Raw genomic sequence first — 26,584 nt, forward strand, 5'->3', positions numbered from 1 at the left:
TAAACTATATTACAAACATCACTGCCATTGATATTGGGCATCCAGGGTCACGGACCGGGTCACCGCTGCTGTGACACCTTCCCCCTGACACCAGCATGGTACTGAGTACCCCACTGCCCTGGGTGTGAGGGGCGACCCACATGCATACCGACAGTGACGGGGGAAGCCACTCATACCAGGACAGCAACGGGGGGGAACCACGCATACCAGGAAAGCGACAGGGGAGCCACGCAGGCCAGGGCAAGGATGAGGGGACAATGCATACCCGGTTTATACTCGTCAATAAGCTTACCCAGTTTTCCATGGCAAAATTAGGTGTCTTGGCTTATACTCGGGTCAGCTTATACTTGAATATATATGGTATATTGCGGTCACTGGTAGCAAGGTTTTAGCGGACAGTAATATTTTAAACAAGCTCTGTATTGTTAGAAATGATCAGATCTAATAGAAATTTGCCTCTTGCTGGATCGTCTACAGACTGACCCATATAATTATTTACAACAAGCCAATTCATGAAAAATGCTATTTTCTGAAACTGTATTGGCACATTTATCTTCCCTGGTGGTTTATCCAACTCACTGACCTAATGCTCCCCCTCACAGTCCACTTCTTCACTCTCTGATATTGTCTGAGCTATATCTGATCTATGTTCCTTATTATTTTTTACCTTGTCCTACCCCCAGCCCCTTATCTTTAGTTTAAATTCTCCACCACCCCTGCAATTATTCTGTCCCCCAGAACAGCAGACCAGCTTTCATTCAGGTGTAATTTATCTGTGAAAAGTCAGTTGAGTGCTCTTAGAACCCAAGTCCTTGTGGTCCACTCCTTTTAACAGTCTAGAACAAGTTTCAACACATGTCATTTTTACATGGTGTCCTCTCTTGTTATGTTTAGCACCTTTCCATTATTACAGTGTCCTATCTTTTTATATTAAGCGCCAATCCATTATTCAATAGTGTCCTCTCTTGTTATGTAAAGCACCAATCCATTATTACATAGCGTCCTCTCTTAATATGTGTAGTGCTGTCCCTTATAACACAATATCCTCTCTTATTGTGTATGCAGAAGTCCCTTATTATATAATTTACATTCATTCCCTATGGGATTGTCAGAAAAAGCTGAGAGAAGCCATTGAAAACCCCATAAGAAATGAATAGCGTGGTGGTTGGGCATGCGCACTACCATGCCATGCTAATGAAAGTAAAAGTGCCCAATTCTGCCCCATTCTGCCAGTTGGTGTAGGTCCCAGCAGGTGTCCACCTCCAGGCAGTAAGTTATCACTGGACTACCTCAGTTATGTTGTCATGTTATATACAACCTCTTTAACAACTTTACAATCATCATCCATGGTAAATAATAGTATGATTAGAAACAGAAAAATGTGTTCAGTCTCTTAATAAAATAATTACTGTGGGCTGCTCTGTAAATGTTTGCCATAGGCAATAAGGTGAGTTTTACTGCTGACAGCTTTGATAAATGAGATCCAGAGTATGTAATGTTCCACATACCATAAGATGATGCTACAAAATGCGTTACTGTAGTCATCGAATGCGTTTAACCTAAATTCTGTTGTTTGTTGAAGTGACAGAATGTATTGGTACATAAGATACTGTCACCGCCAAAAGTATTGAGATTCACACAAATTTTATTTTTCACAAACTTTGCTGCTTTTTGTCTCTAGATCTTTTAGTCATATGTTTCTATGGTTACAGAAGTGCAATTATTAGTATTTCAAAACTTTTTACACCTTTATTGACAAATTCATCCAGTTAATGCAAAGACTCAATATTTTCAAGGTTTATCTCTTATTTATGCAATTTGATCTAGCATGCTGGATATCAGGTTCTGGGCTAAATCCTGACTTTATGACAAGACACTCTTGCCTAATCAGTGCTTGGAGCTCATCACAATTTCTGTGTTTTTGTTTGTCCCCTCGCTTTTTGAGGATTGACCACAAGTTCTCAATGTGATTGAGATCTGGAGTTTCTTTGCCATACTCCATCATGCTGGAAATGGCAAATTGCTTGCTCCTGGATCATTAAGAGAAGTTGCTCTTGGAGGATGTTTAGATCCCATTCTTTATTCATGGCAGTGTTCTTAGGCAGAGTTGTAAGTAAGCCCACTCCAAGGATGAAAAGTAACTCCACACATGCGTGGTCTCAGGATGCTAATGTCTCGCATTACTGTTATTTAGTAATGCACTTCCGTGCAATATTCAGTCCAATAAGCATCAGTGATATCACATCTGTGTTTAAGTCTAATAAGCAACTGTGAAATCACAACTGTGTTTTCTTAAATGGTTTGTCCACTACTTGGACAACCCCTTCTCAAATGCTAAATTCCTCCTTTAAATTAAAAACAGCCTTTACTCACCTCTAATGCTGATGTCATTTCAGTGATGACAGCAGTGGGCATTGTTGGGCTTACGCACCATTATGCCCCATAATCCGTGCAGCATATCAGTGGCCACCTCATTCTCACTTCATCCAGACAAAAGTGACCCCTGGAAACAATGAGAGATGCTACTGCTCTCTGACTTAGGCCCCCGTCACACATAGCGATGCACCAGCGTTCTCGACAATGATATGACCTTGTCAGGATCGCTGGTGTGTCGCTACATGATCGCTGGTGAGCTGCCAAACAGGCAGATCTCAGCAGCAATCAGGTCAGCGACGACGCGGGTAACAAGCGCTCACGTTGCTTAGTTACCCGCCGTGTACCTTAGATACCAGCATGCTGGTGCAGGGAGCTGGTAACCAAGGTAAACAGCAGGTTTCTAAGCACCCGCTGTTTACCTTGGTTACTAGCTCCAGCTCGCTGATCGCTGGTCTCCCGCCTGCCACACGCAGCGATGCGCGCTTGCCAGCGGGAGACCAACGATCAAAAAATGTCCAGGACTTTCCAAATGCTACAGACTAAGCCAGAGATGAGGCAGATCAATAAATGTATTATTTTACTATTATGTGTCTCTGGGAGCTACCCTTTGACATTACACTGATTGACACTGATTGAATCAGCAATCCAGAAAATGTTCCTGTTGTCTAATTCCTATGCTGTAACCAGAGACTAGCCCTAGATCCAATGAGCTAATAACAGTTCCTTCATAAGTTTACTCAAGTTATGGTACTAAAGCTCACACACTCACTCAGTCATATTGGAATTTTAAAAGATAATGACAATCTTAATTTGTTGAAGTAAAATAGGAAGCAGAGTCGCTTCTGCAGGAAGTCGGCGGCAGGAGTGGGGCAATGCTGCAGGTCTCGGGCTCCTAGGAGGGGTTGTCTCAGAAGTGCGAGGCTGTGGGCTTCAAGAAGATGCTGCTGAGACAGCCCCTCTTCCTAGCCTGGAGCAAGCAGCGTCGTCCCACTCTTGCCACCGACAGATTCCTGCAGCAGCGACCCTGCCTCCTGTGGCCCGCACCTCCGCAAGGATACATTTGGACTATAAGACACACCCCCAATTTCCTCCCAAATTTGGGGGAAAAATTGTGTCTTATAGTCCAAAATATACAGTATCTCCAGTAGTAAAATAATAGCACCAAGCAATCATCTGCTCTTCTACACTCCAGTTTTTCAACAAATGATGAAAACCAAGTCTGACCCATTCTATCTGTCCAAGATCTCGCCACAGTCAGATTTATTACACCTACTTGCAGTCCAAAAATTCAGTTTAAAAACACCTAATCAATAACACCGAATAATCCAAATGTCTTCTATCCAATTTGGGTTCTGCCTGTCCTGGCTTCTTCTAGGTCCTCTGCTTACCACGTGCATATCAGTTGCCTAACACTTTGCAATGTGCCTAAGGACTTGGAATGTGCTCACATTTGTGTCATGCAGTACCAGATCTGTCTCACGAAGGACACCAGGGAAGCCTTTTGAACCCTTTTGACTTACAATGGCATCCTTTAACACCCCCTAGGTGTCCATCAGATTTATCTTTTTGCAAAAAATAATAGAACTGGCAGCAGAGGATTGTAATTGAATTAAAAAGTAGTTATAGGAAAAAAAGAATAAGTTTTGCAATTTTTAACTTGGGAACAGACACATTCTAATGATCATCTTGCTTTTTGCATGTCTTATCTGTAGGTAGAATGATATCTAAGGCCTCTTTCACACATCAGTTTTTTGCTGTCAGGCGCGATCCGGCTTTTTTTTGTAAAACCGGATCCGGCAAAATGCAATGCCGGATCCAGTTTTTCCCCATTGACTTGCATTAGCGCCGGATCGCGCCGGATGGCATTGCGTTTCATCCGTTTTTTGCCGGATCCGGCTACTTGTCTCATTCAGGCGTCTGGAAAAAACGGCTACTGTAACGTTTTTTGTCTCCGGCGAAAAAGCCGGAAGCGCTGGATCCGGCGCTTCCAGCTTTTTGCTACAATGAAAGTCTATGGGCGCCGGAATGCGCCGGATCCAGAAAAAGACGGATCCAGCCACCGGATCCGTTTTTTTAAGTCTGCGCATGCTCAGATCCAATTGGCCAGCCCCCAGAAACAGATATAACCTGCTAGACGGATCCAGCAAAAAAACGGATCCGTTTCTACAGTTCTCCAAAATTTATGCCGGATCCGTTTTTTCTAAAAATAGCTGGATCCTGCCTGACGGCAAAAAACTGATGTGTGAAAGTAGCCTAAGCCAGTTCTCTTGGATAAAGACATTATAAAGGACCTTATCTGTCATGCATTTCCTAAATTCTGTCTATAACACTTGAGGGGAGAACTCACATATCAAGTAGTGATGAGCGAGCACAAAAAATGCATGTTGCTGGAGTTGAGCAAATCATAATGCTTGGGTGCTCGACCCGAGTAACGAGTATAATGGAATCAATGGGAAATTCAAAAAATTAACCGGCTACCCCCTCCCCGAAGGTCTGCAGGGGTCTAAAATTTGCTGAAATTGATGGAAACAGCGCTAAAATTACAAGTGAATAGCAGGAGAAAGACAGCTGGAAGAATCTCTGAAAACTAGGTCGCTGCTGGGAACAATGTTGTCAGAGTACTATGCCACTTTTACAGACTGACAATAAAGCACACAAAACCAAAGATAAAATGGATTTTACTGGAAAAATAGTAAGCAACATTATATCCAGTATAATGACTTGTATATAGGGCAAAATGAATAAGAGAAAAAAAATGCTTCTCCACACCCTGGGCTATGTTCACACACACACTGTTTTTGCACATATGCATTGCATTCAATGGTGAAAAAAAGCATTCACCAGGAAATATAATTTCAACCCCTTTACCCCCAAGGGTGGTTTGCATGTTAATGACCAGGCCAATTTTTACAATTCTGACCTCTGTCCCTTTATGTGGTAATAACTCTGGAACGCTTCCATGGATACTGATGATTCTGACATTGTTTTCTCAAGACATATTGTACTTCATGATAGTGGTAAAATTTCTTTCATATGACTTGCATTTATTTGTGAGAAAAAATGGAAATTTGGTGAAAATTTTGAAAATTTAGCAATTTTCCAACTTTGAATTTTCATGCCCTGAAATCACAGAGATATGTCACATAAAATACTTAATAAGTAACATTTCCCACATGTTTACTTTACATCAGCACAATTTTGGAACCCAAATGTTTTTTGTTAGGAAGTCATAATGGTTAAAAGTTGACCAGTGATTTCTCACTTTTACAATACCATCTTTTTTAAGTTAAAACATCACATTTTGTCATGCCGGTGCCGCCTGTCAGGTCGGTACTGGTGCCGCCTGTCAGGTTGGAGCCGGCGTCACCTGTCATGCTGGGACCCCCCTCGACTCCCCGCTCACCGCTCCGGCCACCATGCGGCATCCCCGGTCTCCCGTCCTGGAGCCCAGCACGAGGGTTCCTCCTCCTCCTTCTCCTCTCCTGTTCCAGGCATGCGCCTTAGGCCACGGGCGCGTGCTTTTCCCCTCACTTAACCCCTTCTGCACCATCCCTGTGGAGCGATCACCAATCAAGCTCCAGCACAGGGTATATCAGGCGGCTCCTCCCTCATGGAGGCACCTGATTATCGTGTGCCTTCCTGTACGGTACTCTGGCCCCGTCTGGTCACTCCTGACTCTAGTCGCTCCTGACTCTAGTCGCTCCTGACTCTAGTCGCTCCTGACTCCAGTCGCTCCTGACCCTCTACCTTGTCATCTCATCCGCACCTGAGCCGCCCCTCTTGGTATCAGCTGTCGTGGTATTCGACTCCTTCGGGCCTTCTCCTAACAGTCCCTGTATAGGGGTCAGCACCACCTGGCCAGCTCGCCCCAGGGATCCCGTTACCGCGACCCAGAGGTTCCACTCTTGCTATTCCTTACAGTATAATCAGGCCATGAAGGCCGCTGTTGCCTTGGCAGCCACCCAAAAAGAATTACTCTTTTTGCAGGAGAACCAAACCCGGATTATGGCTTTTATGAAGTCCATGGATACTCAGTTATCCACATTCAAACCTCCGATCCATGGAGCGCCCCTTTGCTGGCGGGACTCCAGCAGGAGCTCGCGCAGCAGCGTGATACACAGTCCCATATTCTTAAATATATGGCATCTGTTGATGACCGTTTGCAGTCCCTGCAGTCTTCTGCAGCGGCATCTGCCCCACCCCGCAACCCTGCACCTCACCCACCACCACGTTTGGGGAAGCCTCCAAAGTATAGCTGGGATCCCAAATTATACCGGGGGTTTCTCAATCAGTGCCGCCTACATTTCGAGCTGCTGCCCCAGCAATACCCGTCTGATAGGGCTAAGGTGGCATTTATCACTTTCCATCTCGAGGGGGAGGCCTTGGCATGGGTGAACCCCTTGTGGGAACGGGATGATCCGGTGGTATCCAGCATACAAGACTTCCTGGACACCTTTCGCTGGGTCTTTGACGAGCCTGGGAGTCTGGCCTCCACCACAGAGTCCCTTTTCAATCTCCGACAAGGAACTCTTACCGTGGGACAGTACGCTATTCGCTTTCGGACACTTGGCTCAGAGCTGGGGTGGAATAATGAGGCATTGGTAGGGGCCTTTTGGAGGGACGAGCTTGCTGGTCGGGACACCCCCACCTCTTTAGAGGTCCTTATATCCCTGGCTACTCGTATTGACTTGCGGTTCCAAGAACACTCCCGTGAGACAGTCAGGGAGAGAGGCCCGTCTAGGTTTAACCCAGCCCCGAGCCCTCATTCGACCAAGCCTGCCAGTAGTTCTGCCCCGGAGCCCATGCAGGTGGATCACGTTAAGCTATCGGAGCTGCGGCGCAGAGAAAGATTAGAGCAAGGTTTATGCCTCTATTGTGGTTGAACCAACCACTTTCTGCGTTTCTGTCCAGAGAGGCCGGAAAACTCCTCCGCCTAGGCCAGGTAAGAGAGGCCTCCCTAGGTGACTCTGTTCCCTCTTTACCCCTTACTATCTCAGCATTAATTCTCCTAGGTCGGGGGCGTAGATCTGTGGAGGTGTATGTGGACTCAGGTGCGGCGGGCAACTTCATTCGAATGGAGGAGGTGGACAAGTTCCGGATTCCTGTTGTCACCCTTGAAGAGCCGCGTGTGATCACCTAGGTGGATGGCAAGCCGTTACCTGTTCTGAATGGGTCAACGAGGAGAAAAAGGCAAAACAAGCAAAGCCACAGAAAAGCAGAGTGGTTGGTAACTATGCAGATTGCAGATCCCTGATCTTACCACACAACTAGCAGTAGCCGTGGAGCGTGCCTATGATGAACCTAGACGCCTCGTCACGGCCGGAGGACTACATAAGCCTAAAGCAAGAAAAGAGGAAAACTAACTGCCCCAGAGCAGACCCCAAAGGAATAGATAGCCCCCACACATGTATTGACGGTGAAACAAGATGAAGGCACAAACACAGGCAGGAAAATAGGCTGAGCAAATGATGGGGCCCAAACTAACTAGACTGGAAAGGAAAGGGAAGACACTGTCTGCAACCTGCAAAAAACCCTACAAAAATAATGTCCACCACTTCTGATAGCAAAATTAACCCTGAAGTCACTAGACTTCTCCCACTATATCAGCACTCTGAAATATTCTGAGACAGAGCAAAAAGAGACCAAACTAGTAAGGGACAAAAAGCCAATTGGCAAAATACTGATAAATAAGAGTGGAAATTCAGCTCAGCCCCCCGCTGGGGCTGGCAGACAACACAAAAAACTGAATAGACCAACAAAATCAAGTGTGAACATTAGCAGAAAAACTTAGCTTTAGATGACTGGAACAGAGCTGAAAACCAAGAGCTGACAAGCCACAAGGAATCACCAGCAACTGAATAGGGCGCCGGCTGTCTTAAATTCAATCTGAGAATCCTGAGATCCAATCGTCATCCTCATTCTCAGGTGGCAGATCTCCACCGATCAAACCAGCCGCACCACCTCCCGACACCACCAGAGGGAGTCCAGAAGGGGAACCAGAGAATGAACTCACAACAGTTACCTGTCCCCGTCACCACGGTCACTCTCGAGCTGGAGATGCAGATCGGAGCCCTACACCAGGAGAGAATTTCTTTTTATGTTTTGCCTAATTTATTTCACGCTCTGCTCCTTGGCCTGCCCTGGCTCAGGTCGCATGAGCCAGTCCTTGACTGGCACTCCAGGGAAGTCCTTCGCTGGGGTCACTCTTGCCAAGAACATTGTCTGCTGCCTGTTACCTGTACCAGTCTGCACCAAGTGCTCACGGACCTTCCCAGGCTTCCCGTGGCCTACCATTCGTTTGCGGATGTCTTCGACAAGAAAGAAGCTGAGACTCTTCCTCCGCATCGGGCCTATGATTGCCCAATCGAGCTAGTTCCTGGAGCTACTACCCATTGTCGCCTGCAGAAACCTCAGCCATGACGGAGTACATCCGGGAGAACTTGGCCAGGGGCTTTATCCGGAAGTCGTCTTCTCCAGCAGGGGCCTGGTTTTTCTTTGTTCGGAAGAAGGATGGATCCCTTCGACCCTGGAGTGACTACCGAGGCTTAAATAACATCACAGTCAAGAATAGGTATCCTCTAGTATTTATCCCCGAACTGTTTGACCACCTGTGTGGGGCCCGGATCTTTACTAAACTGGATCTATGGGGGGCCTACAATTTGGTCCGAATACATGCCGGAGATGAGTGGAAGACTGCCTTCAACACGCGGGATGGCCATTACGAATATTTGGTCATGCCCTTTGGACTTTGTAACGCCCCAACGGTCTTCCAAGAATTTGTTAACGACGTCTTCTGGGATCTTCTGTACTCGTGCCTCGTGGTGTATTTAGATGACATCCTCATCTTTTCACCAGACCTGTCCTCTCACAGGAGGAGTGTTCGCCTGGTCTTGCAACGCCTGCGGGAGAATCAACTTTATGCCAAGATAGAGAAATGCCTGTTTGAACAGACCTCCCTAGCCTTCTTGGGGTATATTATTATGGACTCGGGGTTGCAAATGGACCCACAGAAATTGTCTGCGGTGCTCAAATGGCCGCGACCTGTCGGAGTGAAAGCTATTCAACGATTCTTGGACTTCGCAAATCACTATAGGCAATTCGTCCCACACTTCTCCACTTTAACCAAGCCTATTGTTGCCCTTACCCGGAAGGGAGCAAGACCGAACATCTGGCCCTCGGAAGCTGAAGATGCATTTCTCGCCCTGAAGCGGGCCTTTGCCATGGCTCCGGTTTTGCATCGGCCAAAGGTTGGAAAGCCCTTCGTCTTGGAGGTAGACGCATCTTCTACAGGGGCTGGGGCGATTCTTTCCCAAAAGACGTCTACTGGGCACTTGGCTCCGTGCGGGTTCTTCTCCAAGTTATTTTCACCCGCAGAATGTAACTACACGATTGGGGATCGAGAGTTGTTGGCCATAAAGATGGCGCTGGAGGAGTGTCGTTATCTCCTGGAAGGGGCAGTCCATCCCTTCACAATACTCACTGACCACAAAAACCTGGCCTACCTCCAATCGGCTCAAAGACTCAACTCCAGACAAGCCAGGTGGTCATTGTTTTTCTCTCATTTCGACTTTGAGCTCCACTTCCGACCCGGTGACAAAAATACCAAAGCAGATACACTCTCCCGGTCCCTGCAGTCACCCGAAGTGGAGGAGGTTCCGTCGCAGGTTATCGATCCTGCCCGGTTTATCATGGTAGCTCCTGTGAGTCTTCATTCCGTGCCACCTGGCAAGACCCTCATCCCGCAAGGGAAAAGGGTAGAAGTACTACGCTGGGGTCACTCCTCCAAGATTGCTGGACATGTTGGCATCAAGAAGACCCTTGGCTTGGTTTCCCGTTATTACTGGTGGACTTTTCCCCGCCAAGATGTGTTAGACTTTGTGGCCTCCTGCTCAATTTGCGCCAGGGACAAGGTGCCTAGAAGCATGTACTCCGGCCTTCTTCAGCCGTTGCCTGTTCCCGAAGCTCCTTGGCAACACATCGCCATGAATTTTGTTACCGACTTACCCCACTCTTCCGGATGCACGACTATTCTGGTAGTAGTCGATTGGTTTTCCAAAATAGCCCATTTTGTTCCGTTACCTGGCTTACCCATGGCCCCTGAATTGGCTAAAATCTTCATTCATCAGATTTTCAGATTACATGGGCTTCCTCAGTGGATCGTGTCTGATCGCGGGGTACAGTTTACCTCCCGCTTCTGGAGAGCCCTCTGTAAACTCTTGGGCATATCTCTGGATTTCTCTTCCACTTATCACCCACAGACCAACGGGCAAATCAAACGGGTCAACCAAGTCTTGACCTCCTACCTGCCGAACTTCTCTAATGTCCATCAAGACAATTGGGTGGATCTTCTTCCGTGGGCAGAGTTCGCCCATAACAATCATTCCAATGAATCCACCACCAAGCCTCCGTTTTTTGTGGTATCTTCATCCTCTGGCGTACCCGCTGCTGATGCCCTCTCCCAAGAGTTTTCCCAAGTCTGGAGGAAGACCAAGGAGGCTCTCATACAAGCCACGGTCCGGATGAAAAGACATGGCGACAAGAGGCGGAGGGATCTACCACCATACCATCCAGGAGACAAAGTCTGGCTGTCAACCAAGCACATCCGCTTGAAAATCCCTTCTTATGAGCTGGGTCCCCAGTACATCGGCCTCTTCGAGATTCTTGGACGCATCAACAATACAGCCTATAGATTGAGGCTGCCTGCTTCACTCTGGGTCCATAACGCCTTCCATGTCTCGCTCCTGAAGCCGGTCATCCTCAATCAGTTCTGCCCTGCGCCTCCTGTTGTTCCTCAGCCAGTAGGGGCCGATGACGTCTTTGAGGTGAGAGATATTTTGGCCATGAAAAAGGTTAGGGGAAAGACCTTTTTTCTCATCGATTGCAGAGGGTTCGGTCCTGTGGAGAGGTCTTGGGAACCGCGAGAGAATGTTGATGCTCCACGCATCATGGACAGATTCTTGGCCAATCTCAGAAAGAGGAGATGTAAAGGGGGGTACTGTCACGCCGGCGCCGCCTGTCAGGTTGGTACCGGCGCCGCCTGTCAGGTCGGGGCCGGCGTCACCTGTCATGCCGGGTCCCCCCTCGGCTCCCCGCTCACCGCTCCGGCCGCCATGCGGCATCCCCGGTCTCCCGTCCTGCAGCCCAGCACGATGGTTCTTCCTCCTCCTCTGCTCCTGTTCCAGGCATACGCCTTAGGCCACGGGTGCGCGCTCTTCCCCTCACTTAACCCCTTCTGCACCATCCCTGTGGAGCGATCACCAATCAAGCTCCAGCACAGGGTGTATCAGGCAGCTCCTCCCTCATGGAGGCACCTGATTATTGTGTGCCTTCCTGTACGGTACTCTGGCCCCGTCTGGTCACTCCTGACTCTAATCGCTTCCGACTCTGGTCGCTCCTGACTCCAGTCGCTCCTGACTCTAGTCGCTCCTGACTCTAGTCGCTCCTGACTCTAGTCGCTCCTGACTCCGGTCGCTCCTGACTCCGGTCGCTCCTGACCCTCTACCTTGTCATCTCATCCGCACCTGAGCCGCCCCTCCTGGTATCAGCTGTCGCAGTATTCGACTCCTTCGGGCCTGCTCCTAACGGTCCCTGTATAGGGGTTGGCACTACCTGGCCAGCTCGCCCCAGGGATCCCGGTACCGCGACCCAGAGGGTCCACTCTTGCTACTCCTTACACATCTTATTTAAATTTATTTTTGGGTTATTGGGAAAGGGAGATTTTCTCGGATGGCGCACATGCCGCTCCCCAAATTGCAGGATGGTTCAGATATATTGATGATGTTTTATTCATCTGGCAAGGCCCTGTCTCCGAATTACATGATTTTGTGGGTGTTCTGAACCGGAACAGCTTCAATATCCATCTCACGTATGTCTTTCACCATCGTCAAATTACATTTCTTGATGTGATGTTAAAAGTGCAGGATGATGGTTATATCCATACTGACTTGTATAGAAAGGAAACTTCTGTGAATGCCCTATTGCACGCATCCTCGTCACATCCGCATTCCACGATCAGGTCCATTCTGGTCGGACAATTTTTGTGTGCCAGGAGGATTTGTTCAACTGATGCCTTATTTGAGGCACAAGCGGTGGACCTTGGGGAAAAATTTTCCCAAAGAGGATATAGTGGGAAATGTAGAAGGAGAGGTTACTGGCGGGCTAAAAAGTCCTCTAGGATTGATGTCTTGGCAAACAGGTGGAAAAAATCCAAACCCAAAGGAGATGGAGATGTAAGATACATATCAACGTACAACCATAAATGGGACCTGATGAGATCCATTTTGAATCGATATTGGGCGGTTTTGAGAACTGATCCAATTCTAAGTGAATGCCTTTCTGAACGCCCCTTATGACTGCGCTGAGATGTAATACCCTTAAATGCTAGTCAGAAGTCATTATATTACTAAGAGCACAGACTTTTGGCAGGCTGGCACACCCAGAAATGGATTTTTTCCATGTGGTGGGTGCCTAGCATGTAAGAATCATAGGAGATCTGCATCGTTCACTTCATCGAACGGCCGTCGCGAATTTTAAATTAGAGGTTATATCACATGTAATACCACATATGTGGTTTACAATGGAGTTTGCCCTTGTGGGCTAATATATGTTGGACTAACTACACGCGAACTACGTGTTCGCATACGAGAACATGTGAGAGATATAATGGCCGCCCGTGAAGTGGAGGATGTTAGTAGTCTCAAACCCATTCCTAGACATTTTCGGTTGAAACATAAATGTGATCCGAATGGGCTACAAGCTTGGGGTATTGACAGGATCCGTGCGGGAATAAGGGGGGGTGACACCAAACGTGCGTTAGCTCAAAGGGAATGCCGGTGGATCACGGTTCTTGATACCGTTACACTGGCTGGACTCAATGAGCAGTTGAGCTTTAGCTCATCTTTGTAAATATTGTGTTGTGGAATTTTTTGTGTTTTGTACTTCTATCAGTATGTATGTTCATTGTATTGTTTTGTTTTCCTTATTCAGTTTTGATCTTTTAATTGGACACCGTACATTTCCAGGATGTTTGAGTGGGAAAGATCTGGAGGGATCCATGGTATTATTTCCTTGGCTCTAGAGCATCATATGAAGATGGGAGGAATGGGACAAAAAGTTAAAAAGGAAAAAAGAATAAGGGAAAAAAAAGATAAAAAGAAAAATAGAAAAAAAGAAAAAAGTATAATACATTCACGTTGGTGTATTATATAATTAACATGCATATGTCACAAATATCTTGTTTTAATATGCGAGTACTTCCTTTGAAGTACTTCACATGCACTTTTTAAAAGATGATATAGTGGATAATTTAAACACATAAAAGTTTTTTATAATGGATTAATATTCATTTGATCACTAGTGTTTCACATTTATAAGTAACGCTATAGATTTTATTAAATTGCATTCATGTAATATTCCAGCTATTACTACATACACATATTCACTCTGCACAGTCACTGTTTTTAGGATCTATTCCCCCCTTAGATATATTGCTGAGATTGTGGCTCTAGTGCGCATGTCTGCGGTGTGTCCCCGTGGAGCATTGCTGAGGCGCACCAGTGACGCTTGCATTTCAGTGATGTCAAAGTGACGTCTTCTGACGTGCGGCGCCACGCTGTCGCCGGTGGTGATGCAGCTTCCGGGACAGAAGACCGGACACACGCGCCGTGTAATTGAGCACCTGCCAGCAGGATGTATAACCCGGTCCCTCACACAACACATCACGGCACCTTGAGAAAGAGGCGAAACGTGCGTCGGTGGCGAAGCTGCTTATTGTCCTGGTGGAGTTCAATATGGGTAAGCACTATTGCGTGGGATAGTGGGAGTTTCTTCAGGACGCGCACCTGTTATGATCTCTCTGCACTTTTTAATCCCTAATATATGGCCCATATCCATCATAAGCACTTAGCATTTTATATTGGAAACTGCAGGACTAAAGCAGCGGACATTATCTGATCCTTCATGTGTTGTACATGTATCTATTTTGTCAGTACTAATATATGTTTAATAAATCTTGATATCTTTTCATGATATTGGACCCGTACTCCATTTTTCCCTGTGTAGTATGTTATGCTGGAGTGTCCACTTTCTATTCCCATTGAGTTGACACTACAAAGTAGGTGACTCTATCGGGGTATATATTAATTGGTTCCATATAGTGTTGTTTTATATCCTTACACATTTGAAGTCACTTTGACGGGTCTATATGATAGAAAATACCCCAAAGTGACAACATTCTAAAAACTGCACCCCTGAAGGTACTCAAAACCACGTTCAAGAAGTTTATTAACAGTTCAGGTGCTTCACAGGAATTTTTTGAATGTTTAAAAAATGAACATTTAACTTTTTTCACAAAAAATTTACTTCAGATCCAATTTTTTTTATTTTACCAAGGGTAACAGGAAAAATTGGACCCAAAAAGTTGTAGAATTTGTCCTGAGTACGCTGATACCCCATATATGCAGGTAAACCACTGTTTGGGTGCATGGCAGAGCTCAGAAGGGAAGGAGCACCGTTTGACTTTTCAATGCAAAATTGTCTGGAATTGAGATTGGAGGAAATGTCGCATTTGGAGAGCCCCTGATGTGCCTAAACAGTGGAAACCCCCCACAAGTGACACCATTTTGGAAAGTAAACCCCCTAAGGAACTTATCTAGATGTTTGGTGAGTACTTTGAACCCCCAAGAGCTTCACAGAAGTTTATAACGCAGAGCCATAAAAATAAAAAATCATATTTTTTTGCAAAAATGATCTTTTTGCCCCCAATTATTTATTTTCCCAAGGGTAACAGGAGAAATTGGACCCCAAAAGTTGTTGTGCAATTTGTCCTGAGTATGCTGATACCCCATATGTGGCGGTAAACCACTATTTGGGTGCATGGCAGAGCTCAGAAGGGAATGAGCATGTTTGACTTTTTCAACACAGAATTGGCTGGAATTGAGATCAGACGCCATGTCGCATTTGGAGAGCCCCTGATTGTGCCTAAACAGTGGAAACCCCCCAATTCTTACTCCAACCCTAATTCCAACCGTAACCGTAATCCAAACCCTAACCCCAACTCTAGCCTCAACCTGAACCCTAACTTTAGCCCCAGCACTCAACCTAACTTTAGCCCCAACCATAACCCTAACTTTAGCCCAACTCAGTTTAGCCCAACTACTGTATAACCCTAAAGGGAAAATGGAAATAAATAGATTTTTTATTTTAATATTTTTTTCTAACTAAGGGGGTGATAAATTCTCATGGTGATAAGCTCTGAATACACTAAGCATGAACTGCCAGGACCTCATCACTGGCATTTTCCCACCTTCCTGAGGTCACAGCAGTGCTGCCCAGCTGCGAGAACAGCGTCAGTGAATAGCAGTGATGTCACTAATGCTGTGCTCCCTCACAGCCTGACCCGCGCTGATCTCTGGAGTGTGGGAAAATCAACTAGCATTTTCCCATGCTCAAGAGGTCATCACAGTTCAGGCAGTGAGGGAGCGCAAACTCAGTAACATCACTGCTAGTCACTGAGTCTGTGCTGGCAGCAACTCATTCATTCCCCAGTAGTTTGCAGCAGGGGCCGTCGCATCTTAGCACCGTCCTGGTTGCAAACTTTATATCCCCCAGATATGGATTACGGCGTGGGACACAACAACAGACAGGGATGGTATATTGTTGCTTTTTTATTTTATATTTATTACAGGAGAATGAGGGCTTCACATGGATTAGGTGTGTGTTTGTAAGTATGGTTAAATTAAGAATAAAGGAGTCTTTGTGTTTATTTCAAATAAAGGATTTTTTAAGGGTGTCTGTGTTTTCTTTACAATTTGACTATATGGGATTAGTAATAGGGGCATCTTATTGACGCTTCTCCATTACCAACCGGGGCTTGATGTCATCTGAAAGGTCACATCAACCCCCCAACTATTACCCCATCTGCCACCTCTACAGGGCAATGGGATGAGCAAGGCTATGTGCCATAATTGGTGCATCTTAGAGATGCCCCTTTTCTGGGGCGGCTGAGAGCTGCTGATGTTTTTTGCCAGGGGGGCCACTATCCATGGTCTCTTCTTTGGCTATTAACATCAGCCCTCAGCTGTCTGCATAGCCATTGCTTGCTATTAATTATAGGGTGACCCCACACCATTTTTTTCTGTGAAATAATCATTTATTAATTAAATACATGTCCATAATTTTGCACACACTATACTAATTGTATTTGTCACTGACATGTGTATATCTACATAGTCTATATGGATTTACTGTATGTAATCCATCTCTTCTATCCTGTCGGCTCCTGCAGTGATTTTACAGAAGGCGGCAAATGAATTACCTGCTATTCTTCTATATATCTCTCTCTCTGCAATATATATGAGTAAAATGTAAATTGCTCTTTTATTCTATAAACTATTGACAACATGTCTTCGAATTTCCAAGCACTAAATTTTGTATTTATTTTCAGAAAATGAGAAATGGTCAAAAGAATAAAAAAATGCTGTGCTCGCAGACCTAATGTTAAGTAAACATGTTAATAATCATTTACAAACAACAATACTAATGTTTTAACTCAGGAAGAGTTCAGAAAACAATATTTTGTGGAATAACCATGATTTTTAATCACAGCTTTCATGCGTCTTGGCATGCTTTCCATCAGTCTTTCACACTGCTTTTGGGTGACCTTATGCCACTCCTGGTACAAAACTTTAAGCAGTTCTTCTTTGTTTGATGGCTTGTGACTATTCTACTTCCTCTTGAGTACATTGCAGAGGTTTTCAATGGGGTTCAGGTCTGGAGATTTGGCTGGCCATGACAGGGATTTGATGTGGTGGTCCTTCATCCACACATTGACTAACCTAGCTGTGTGGCATGGCGCATTGTCCTGCTGGAAAAATAGTTCTCAGAGTTGGGGAACATTGCCTGAGCAGAAAGAATCAACTGTTTTTCCAAGATAACCTTTATGCTGCTTGATTCATATGTCCTCCGCAAAGAATAACCTGCCCAATTCCAGCCTTGCTGAAGCATCCCCTGACCATCTCCGATCCTCGACCAAATTTCACAGATGGTGCAAGACACTGTGACTTGTATGCCTCTCCAGGTCTCCGTCTAACCATTAGATGACCAGGTGTTGGGCAGAGCTGAAAATTAGGCTCATCAGAGAAGATTACCTTACTCCAGTCCTCTATGGTCCAATCCTTATGGTCTTTGGCAAACTTCAGCCTGGCTCTCCTTTGCTTCTCATTGATGAAAGGCTTTTTTCTAGCTTTACATGACTTGAGCCCTGCCACTAGGAGCCTGTTACGAAATGTTCTTGTCATGCAATTCACCCCAGCTGCCATTTTCCATTCCTTTTGTAGGTCACTTGATGTCATCCTGTGGTTGCTGAGTGACATTCGAATAAGATGACAGTCATCCCAGCCAGTGGAGAGTCGTTTTTGCCCTCTGCCGGTCTGTAGCTTTGTTGTCCCCAATGTCTGCTGCTTGACCTTGTAATGGACTACCGTCTTAGAAATTTTAAGGATGGAGGCAACATGATGCTCACTGTATCCCTCTGCTAGTAAAGCCAGAATTGAGCCCTTCTTTTTCTCACTCAAGACTTTTCTTTTCCACTCCTTTGGCATGGTTAAAAGTTATTTTTTAATTTCAATTACTTTTGGGATATTACTAGCACTTGTTTTGCCATCCAGCTTGTTCTATTGCAAGAGGATTGTGAACACCACAGCAGGGTTTTTTATACTTTCCTTAATTAAATAAGATTTGGTTTTAGGTGATCACTTAATCAGAAGCACATTAAGTAGAATGAGGTGTACTCTGGTTGGAATTCAACTGACACTGGAATGGTTGTCAGGACAGGTAGAGAAGCTGATTTTTATAAAACTGTGCAGTGGTCTCTTAATTTTTGCCAGAGCTGTATATTTAAATATATATATATATATATATATATATATATATATATATATACACACTGTATATATATTGTATATATATATTACTGTATATAAATATATATAATAAATATGTATATCTGTGTGTTTTGAAGAATATTTTGTTTTAAAACGATGTGTAAAGGACAGGGAACTTTTGTGTATAAAAGCTCATGTTAAAATCGCATGTCATACGGATTGCATACGCATGTCATATTGATGTTCCGTTTAAAAATCTCACAGAAATCGCATGACAATCTAATGGCACTCGCCCGTTTTTTCGGTCCGGAAATTGGACCATTTTTTTTCTCGCATATGGGTATGAGCCCTTAGGCAGATGTCTGAATTCCTGGGTGAACGTGGACACCTCTGTCAGCAATGCCTGCATTTATAGGTAGGTAGGAACCTGCTGTTATTAAAATCACCACATGTTGAAGGGCAGAGTGCTCGGTCAGAGAGCTTACATAGAAATAACAAACAACTGACTGGCACATCCAAGCTAGTGTGAATAGGTGCTATCTTAAGAGCTACCTCCCTGTATAATATACAAAAAAGTTGCAATCTATCGTGCTAAAGCATGTCATTATTCTGTTAATATATATATAGTTTCTTGCTCCATCTCAACTTTCTTTGCCTGCAAAGCCTCCTATATAATTGTGAGCAGCAAGCATTTCAATAGACAGAGAAGTGGGATGGCGATGCTGATTAAGGCATCATCACCGCTCACTATCTTGGATGAGTCTTCAAAGTTTGGTGAGCCGTACAGATGTCACACAAACATGGCCACTCAAAAAAACCAAAAGGTATGAACCGGGATATAAACTGGTGTGCATGCAACGTATAAACGCACGCTCACACTGGCCACTGAACAGAAAAAAACAAATACAGAAACACAATGATTAAATACATGTCAAGTGACATGCAGGTGGATAAGAGTTGATAAGGACTGGGCCCAACCAGTAGACACAGAACCATGGGAGACCACATCAATGTAATGCCCAGCTCAAAGGAAAGGCAGGCCACACCTTTATATGCCCATGAGGCAAACAGACTGAAAACCCCCCAAAGGTATGAACTGGGAAATAAACTGGTGTGCATGTGTAAGGGGCACAAGGGGGTGTTCGTAAATATGATACTGTAATGTTTGATGTTGTGTATATTTGTGTATAACTTCTGCTATAGTTGTAGGGAAAGCGTGGTACCCTAGTTAGGCCACTAGATTGGGTGAAGCGCATACCCAGCCTGTATATAGTTAAAGTAGGTGGAGCTAACGACCGTTAAGCTGGGGAACAGCTTAGATATGAATCAGTTGGGTGGGAGCGCCCTGACAGTCATACAGTATTCAGGCCAGGACTTCATCGAGGAGAAGCACCAGGAGAAGCGCTGACATTGCAGTATAAGTGGGACTGCAGTTGCCAGAAGAAGACTAAGCAGTATGGGCAGGTCACTCAGAATGTGGCGGCTGACTACGTGGGTGGATATTCTCGAGACCAGAGTGAATTGGCTAAGAGGGTCCCCTACTGGGGTAAGACTGAGCAGAGATGATGCTGGAAGACCGGAGAGCACGGTCCATCCTGGAAGCGAACTTGGTGATAGAGAGGGAAAGACAGGAACAGAGATGGAGAAATTGTCTATTGCTAACCATGATGCTGATATGGGAGAGAATATGTATGTGGATCGCCCCATGCCAGGGCCGTGGGGTACTCGGAGCCGGGCCCGATGATTTCAATGGGAGATGTCACGGCAGCTGTGACCCAGTCCGTGGCCCTGGGCGTCCATTGTAAAAGGGGAGTAGAGTGAATGATGATGTTTAAAGTTTATAAGTGAATGATTTGTGACGCCACCTGTGGTGTTTGGCAATGAAGATGTTAAGCCGACTCTGCAGACAGATCCTCTGGGACAGATGGTGTGGTGCAGCAATGATGGTGTAGCCCTCCACAGGTAGGGCTGTAGTCCCAGGGCAGAGTAGATGAAGATGATAGGTGTTAAGGGAGAGAGTGTAGTGTCCGGCACCAAGATGTAGCAGTGCTGAGTGGATTGGCGCAGGAATAAGTGGAGGACACCAGGGCATGTAGTTCCAAAGCTTTATTCACAGTCTGTTGTGCATACAGGTGCCCGCATCCGTGCCGTGTCCTCCAGGTCAGTGGCCCAGCCAACCTCCAGGCAAGATGAAGTACTCCGTTCCAACACTCCACCAACGTATGTGCCTTTTCTGAACGTCTCCCTTTTGCGCCTATAGAGAAGTACTCACAGTACTGAGCTACACTGGAGTTCCTCCTGTCAGATGTTCCTATGAACTCTACTTGTACGGCAGACAGCTGTAGCCTGCTTCGGGGACTCCTTGCTACCAAGTCCCGGCTCACTATCGTTGCTGTTGTGCCCCCAAGTCTTGTGTGGGAATAAAGTGGTTACAACTTCTATTCCTCCGGTGTCTGCTGCAGGACCATTAGTATCCATACAACCTCTGGGACCGGACCCCGGCCTTGAGCTGTGAACTTGGGAAGGGTTCTGCTCTAACCCTAATCCTTAGTCCTCCTCTCCTCACGTTCCGTACTAATCCTTCCTTCTTATGGAGAGAGTCAGGCTTTCCATCAATGTCTCTTTCCTATGCCAGCGGACCAAGGTCACTGAGGTCGGCTGCAGCACTTCCTTCATCCATCCCACTCCGGGGATCCTCACTCTTCCACTGACTCTGTCAGCCTGACTAAATCCTAAACTCTTCCCGCTCTTTTGGTGCAGACTAACTCCACCCGCCTCCCAGCACACTTCGTGTTCCAAGCAGGGAACCACCAAAGGGTGCTTTGCTACACTACTATGTTGTGTGGGATGCAGGTGTTGGAGCATGGTCAGGTGTCTCCACCTTACCTGAATGGTGGGGTACCACACCTCAGGAGGAGGTGCAGTAACTCTGTGGCGACTGAACCCTCAGGGGCGCCACATATGTGCTGTGTAGCAGAAGCAGTAAGGTTGATAGTTCAAGCGCTGAACGGGACTGTGACTCTGTTTATTCCACATTGTCTGGGGAGAACATGCAGCGCATTACAGGAAACCCTGAATGGAATGGAGCTGCAGGTGTGATGACAGAAAACTGACATGTCTATGTGGGGGAGGCCAGGACACTGTTGCCCCTGAGTCCTGGGTCACGACTACCACCCTGGCCGACCCTTACGCATGCAGAGTGTAAGTGCATGTTCACACTGGCCACTAAACAGAAAGAAACAAAGACAGAAACATAATGTATAAATACCCTGCAGTAAATAAAAAACAACATAGTGCATGAAAATGACATACGGTACTAAGTTAACATGTTTTTTTGATTAAAATTAAAAGGGAAAGCCATCCTAACACTCCACAGTGACCATCATTGGGACATTACTAACTCTAATATTAAAAACATTACCGTTTGACATGCATGTGGATAATGGCTGAGACAGGCTGGGCCCAACTAGTGGACACACAGCCATGGGAGATCACATCAATATAATACCCAGCTCAAAGGAAAGGCAGGCAACATCTTTATATGCACATGATGCAAACATGGCCACTCATAAGCTCTTATGTGTTGAGGCTGATCGGAACACCTACGGGTATGGTGTAGCTGGTATTCAACTACTGTCCTCGTCTGCTCACAAAGCCTTATGAACATATGTAACATTGAGTTCCAATGTGTGGTGGCATCGCACATTAGTGGATGAGTTGGAAGTTGCAAATGCTACTGCAGCACTGCCAGGATGGTGGCAGCTCTAGCTGACTTGTGGAAATGGACACACAAGCGACGTACTTTCACAAGTAGCTCAGGCAGATCTGGGTAGGTTTTGAGAAACCGCTGAACCACTTAACTGAGCACGAGGGCCAGGCATGGTACATGTGCGAGGTGGCCAGGCTTCAGAGAGCAGCCATCAGGTTGCGGCCATTGTTACACATGACCATGCCTGGGACAAGAGCCACAGATTAGTATGGTCTTGTAGACCTTTGAACAACTTCATGGCAGTGTACGGTTTGTCATGTATGCATATTGGCTTCAGCAGAACCTGTTGCCGCTTGGCCAACAAAGTGCTGCAGTGCTTCCAGCTTGTGACTGATGTTGATGTTTTGGAGATGGCGGGTGAGGAGGAGATGCACAAACTGCTGTAGAAGGAGGGGAAAACCCTGACTGAACCAGGGCCCGCAATCCTTGGTGTTGGTAGCATGTGTTCCATCCCTGGGTTTGACTGGATCCCTACTTCATAATGTTCACCCAGTGTGCTGTCAGGAAAATGTAGCATCCCTGGCCACAAGCACTTGTCCAGGTGTCCATTGTTAAGTGGACCTTCCCAGTAACAGCTTTGGTCAGGGCACAGCTGATGTTATAGGACACGAGCTTGTGTAATGCGAGGAGGACAAAACTGGCGCAGTATAAATGTGTATAATATTTGTTTGCTGAAAAAAATTGTCAGGAATACTAGCAGTGGAAAATTTTCCCACCTTACATGTATGTGTTACACTGCAGGAGTAATATAGTGATGCTATTGAGATCCCACCCAGTCTGGCTGTATGCTTTTGATGCACAACTTTTGCAGTATAAATCCTGTAAAATATTTCACTGCTGAAAACTTTACAGTATTACGATAGCTGAAAAATTTGCCCACCTCAGATGGACTTGTTACACTGCAGGAGCAATATAGCGATGCTATTGAGATCTAACCAAGTCTGGTTGTATGCTTTTGGTGTACACTATTTCCCTGGTCAGAACAATTTGAAGGATTAAGAGCAAAAATAATATTATGAGCTCTGAGAAAAGCTTTTGGTATGAAGTGCAGCAGAAATCAAGTGCAATTAGCCCTATCCTCTCCTACATCATATCAGCCTTCAACAAAATCTATCCCTAAGTTCTGCTAACAGCAGTATGAATGTTGATTATAATTCACCCTAAGACGGGCTGTTTTTGCAGTTGAAATATTACTGTTGTTATGTAATCCTTTCCTACACACAGCTAAGATTCTCTTCCTAATTCACCGTTGCCTCTCCCTGCTCTGTCTGCTTCCAGGCAACAGTGTAAGGCGCATGGCATCACGGGTCTTATAAAGACCCGATGACGGTATGTGGCCAGCAAATCACAGTAATGTCAGAATCAAGATGACTATGGCATTACAGTGACTGGCAGGCAATCCCCGCATGTTTTTTGGGTGTCTAAATAACGTCACACATGTGGGGCAGGGACTTAAGCTTCTGCTCGAGCATTAAAAAAAATACTTGCTGGGTACCGAGCATCATAAGTACACTGATGCTGAAGTGAGTAACAAGTAGTGACGAGCACACCCACTCATCACTAATAACAAGTCAAACCAGAATTTTTAGGTGTGACTTTGCTTGTCACGTAATGTACTGAATTTAGTGTTTCTGTATTCTGTTGATTGTATTTAATCAGTCTCACACTAGGGGGCACAGAAACACATGGCAATACTGTCAACCCAGCTAAGATGTGATTGTCCCACTATGGAGGGTTACTTTCTGCAGACCAGATAACTATTGCACTGTCTGCAATAACAATTTATTGTTAGGATTTTGTACTTTTGCTTTCATTAAAAGGTTTCTTATTCACAGTTTCAGCATGAGATCTACAGCTGCCAGTTTCTGCAGTTTTAGGTGATGTATCATGGACTGGCAGGAGAGCTTTCTCTTGTCATTCAGGTCTAATACTCTACTTATCTTATTGTCGTAATGACCTTTAATCAGTTAACAGCTTGAAACAATAGTGTTCAATCTTAAAATGTTTCTTCTTTACTATTAGATCAACCAGTTTATTTTGCAGAAATTTTGCCATGTGTATCCAGATGTGACACCATTTTCTAATCTTGGACAAGACCTTTAACCCCTTAGTGAAACAGCAAATTTTGCGCTTCTGGCCGGGGTCACACTGGCGAGGAATACGACCGAGTGAGAGGCGCTAAAAGCACGCATTAGACACGGACAAATGATTCTCTATGGGGTCCCTCGCACCAGGCGTATATTTCTCATCCGTATGCTACGCTCCATGCCAATCGCAGCACGCTGGGACTGTCAGCGTACTACGGCCGTAGTACGCCAATGCAAGTCTATGGGTGCGCAAAAAATACGGATTACACACGGAACACACATGTGAATTGCGAGAAATACGCACCCGGTGTCTTTTAGCAAAGCCGGCAATTCAGTGCGCTATACAGTAAACTCACACTGACAGGTTTAATAAAGAAACGAAAGAATAGATAAGGCCGGGGTCACACTAACCGACGCAAAATACGGTAAGTATTTTACATGCGTAATACGGATGAATGGCCCCTAAACAGTGCTCCGTATGTCATCCATAATCAAGGTGTGGTCGCGTATTTTGTGCATCTAAGCATCCGTATGCAATCCGTATGGCATCCGTATGGCGAGATTTTCTCGCCGCCTTGCAAAGTGGACATATAATGGAGCCCTATGACAGGGTTTCTAACAGAAACCAAAGAATAGATATAGACACATAGAATACATATATATATATGCATGCTATGTGTCTATATCTATTCTTTCGTTTCTTTATTACACCTGTCAGTGTGAGTTTACTGTATAGCGCACTGAATTGCCGGCTTTGCTAAAAGACACCTGGTGCGTATTTCTCGCAAGTCACATGTGTGGTCCATGTGTAATCCGTATTTTTCGCGCACCCATAGACTTGCATTGGCGTACTACAGCCGTAGTACGCTGACAATCGCAGCGTGCTGCGATTGGCACGGAGCGTAGAATACGGATGAGAAATATACGGCTGGTGCGAGGGACCCCATAGAGAATCATTTGTCCGTGTCTAATGCGTGCTTTTAGCGCCTCTCACTCGGCCGTATTCCTCGCCAGTGTGACCCCGGCCTTAATGTTATATCTGGAACTATATGGGAAAAATCTACCTTTTGTGCATGGCGCCGTTCTTCTTTGGAACAGAGCAGTCACAGACTGTTGCTGCCAGGGATTAGGAAACCTCTGCTTAACACTTGGGGTGTGACCTCCGACAACATTCGGATTGACTGTTCCTCTAGTTAGGCAGTGGGGATCTGGCTGTAAATCAGAATGATGTCGGAAGTCCCGCCCTGTTGACAGAGCGGAGCTGAAAAGAAGAATTGGCTCAGTAGATATGGCGACATCAAGGGCTTCTCAATCAGCAGCAGGAGCGGTCTATGACTGCTCTTTGCGGGGAAAGAGAGGAGCTGTGCACAACAGGCAGATACATTGCAATTACTTGCCTGTTAGTGCTCAGGTATATTTTAAAATATTTTAATAAAGTCTGGGATATTCCCGTTAATGACTGAGTCCCAGTTTTCAAATCTGACCAGTGTGGTAATAACTCTGGAATGCTTCTATATAGCCTGGTAATTCTGAGACTGTTTTTTTTCAATGACTTTGTGCTTTATATTATATGTAAATTTAGATCAATAGATTTTTCATTTTTTGTGAAAATATCTGAAATTTGATGAAAATTTTAAAAAAATTGTGATTTTCCAACTTTGGATGCTTATTTCCTTAAACCTGATAGTTAATATAGTTAATAATATTCCCCACATGTCTCAAGGTTTAGGTGCTCACATGGATTAAGGCAAAGTAGATTTAAAAAGTGAAACATGCAATTTTTTTCCATTAAAATATTGTTTAATCTGCAAAAAAAAAAGCACATGGCAGGACTTGGAAGGTAAGAAGTGCTATTTGAATCGCAAATTGGGCTGAAATTGATTGCGGATACCATGTCTCATTTGCAAGCTTCTGAGTAGTGTTGAGCGATACCGTTCGATACCAAAAAATATCGTATCGGATGGTATCGCCCGATACGAAAAAAATATCGGGTATCGCCGATTCCGATACCGGAAGTCCCATTCAAGTCAATGGGACTTCCGGTATCGGAATTAAAAAAAGCCCTTTATTTCCTTGTTGGCTAATTCTACATAATTGAAAACAAATAAGAATCATGTAGAATGTATTGTGGGAGGTGGAGGAGACATTAAAGGCATAGTGGTTTATTCAAATCACATGGCATAGCATTAATTCCAATTTTTTTTTTCAAGACGTTCGGAGTTAAAAAGATATTGACTATGTTAACCTTTTTTATATTTTGTCAGATATGTATGTTACACAACTTCCATGCTCTTCACCTTCTTTTGTACTTCTCCCACACTTTCTCCTTCATGATCCGCAGCAGTAGCATTTTTTTTATCAACTTTTTCTTCACCTTATTCATCTTCTTCTTCTTCACCTTCTTCCCATTATTTTTTTTTTCCATTCTTCATATTCTTCTTATTCAGCTACTATTAATTTTCATATGCTAT

The sequence above is a fragment of the Dendrobates tinctorius genome, unplaced genomic scaffold (genome assembly GCF_039654945.1).
Source record: "Dendrobates tinctorius isolate UK_male_01 unplaced genomic scaffold, ASM3965494v1 ptg000422l, whole genome shotgun sequence".
In the NCBI taxonomy this organism is placed as follows: domain Eukaryota; kingdom Metazoa; phylum Chordata; class Amphibia; order Anura; family Dendrobatidae; genus Dendrobates; species Dendrobates tinctorius.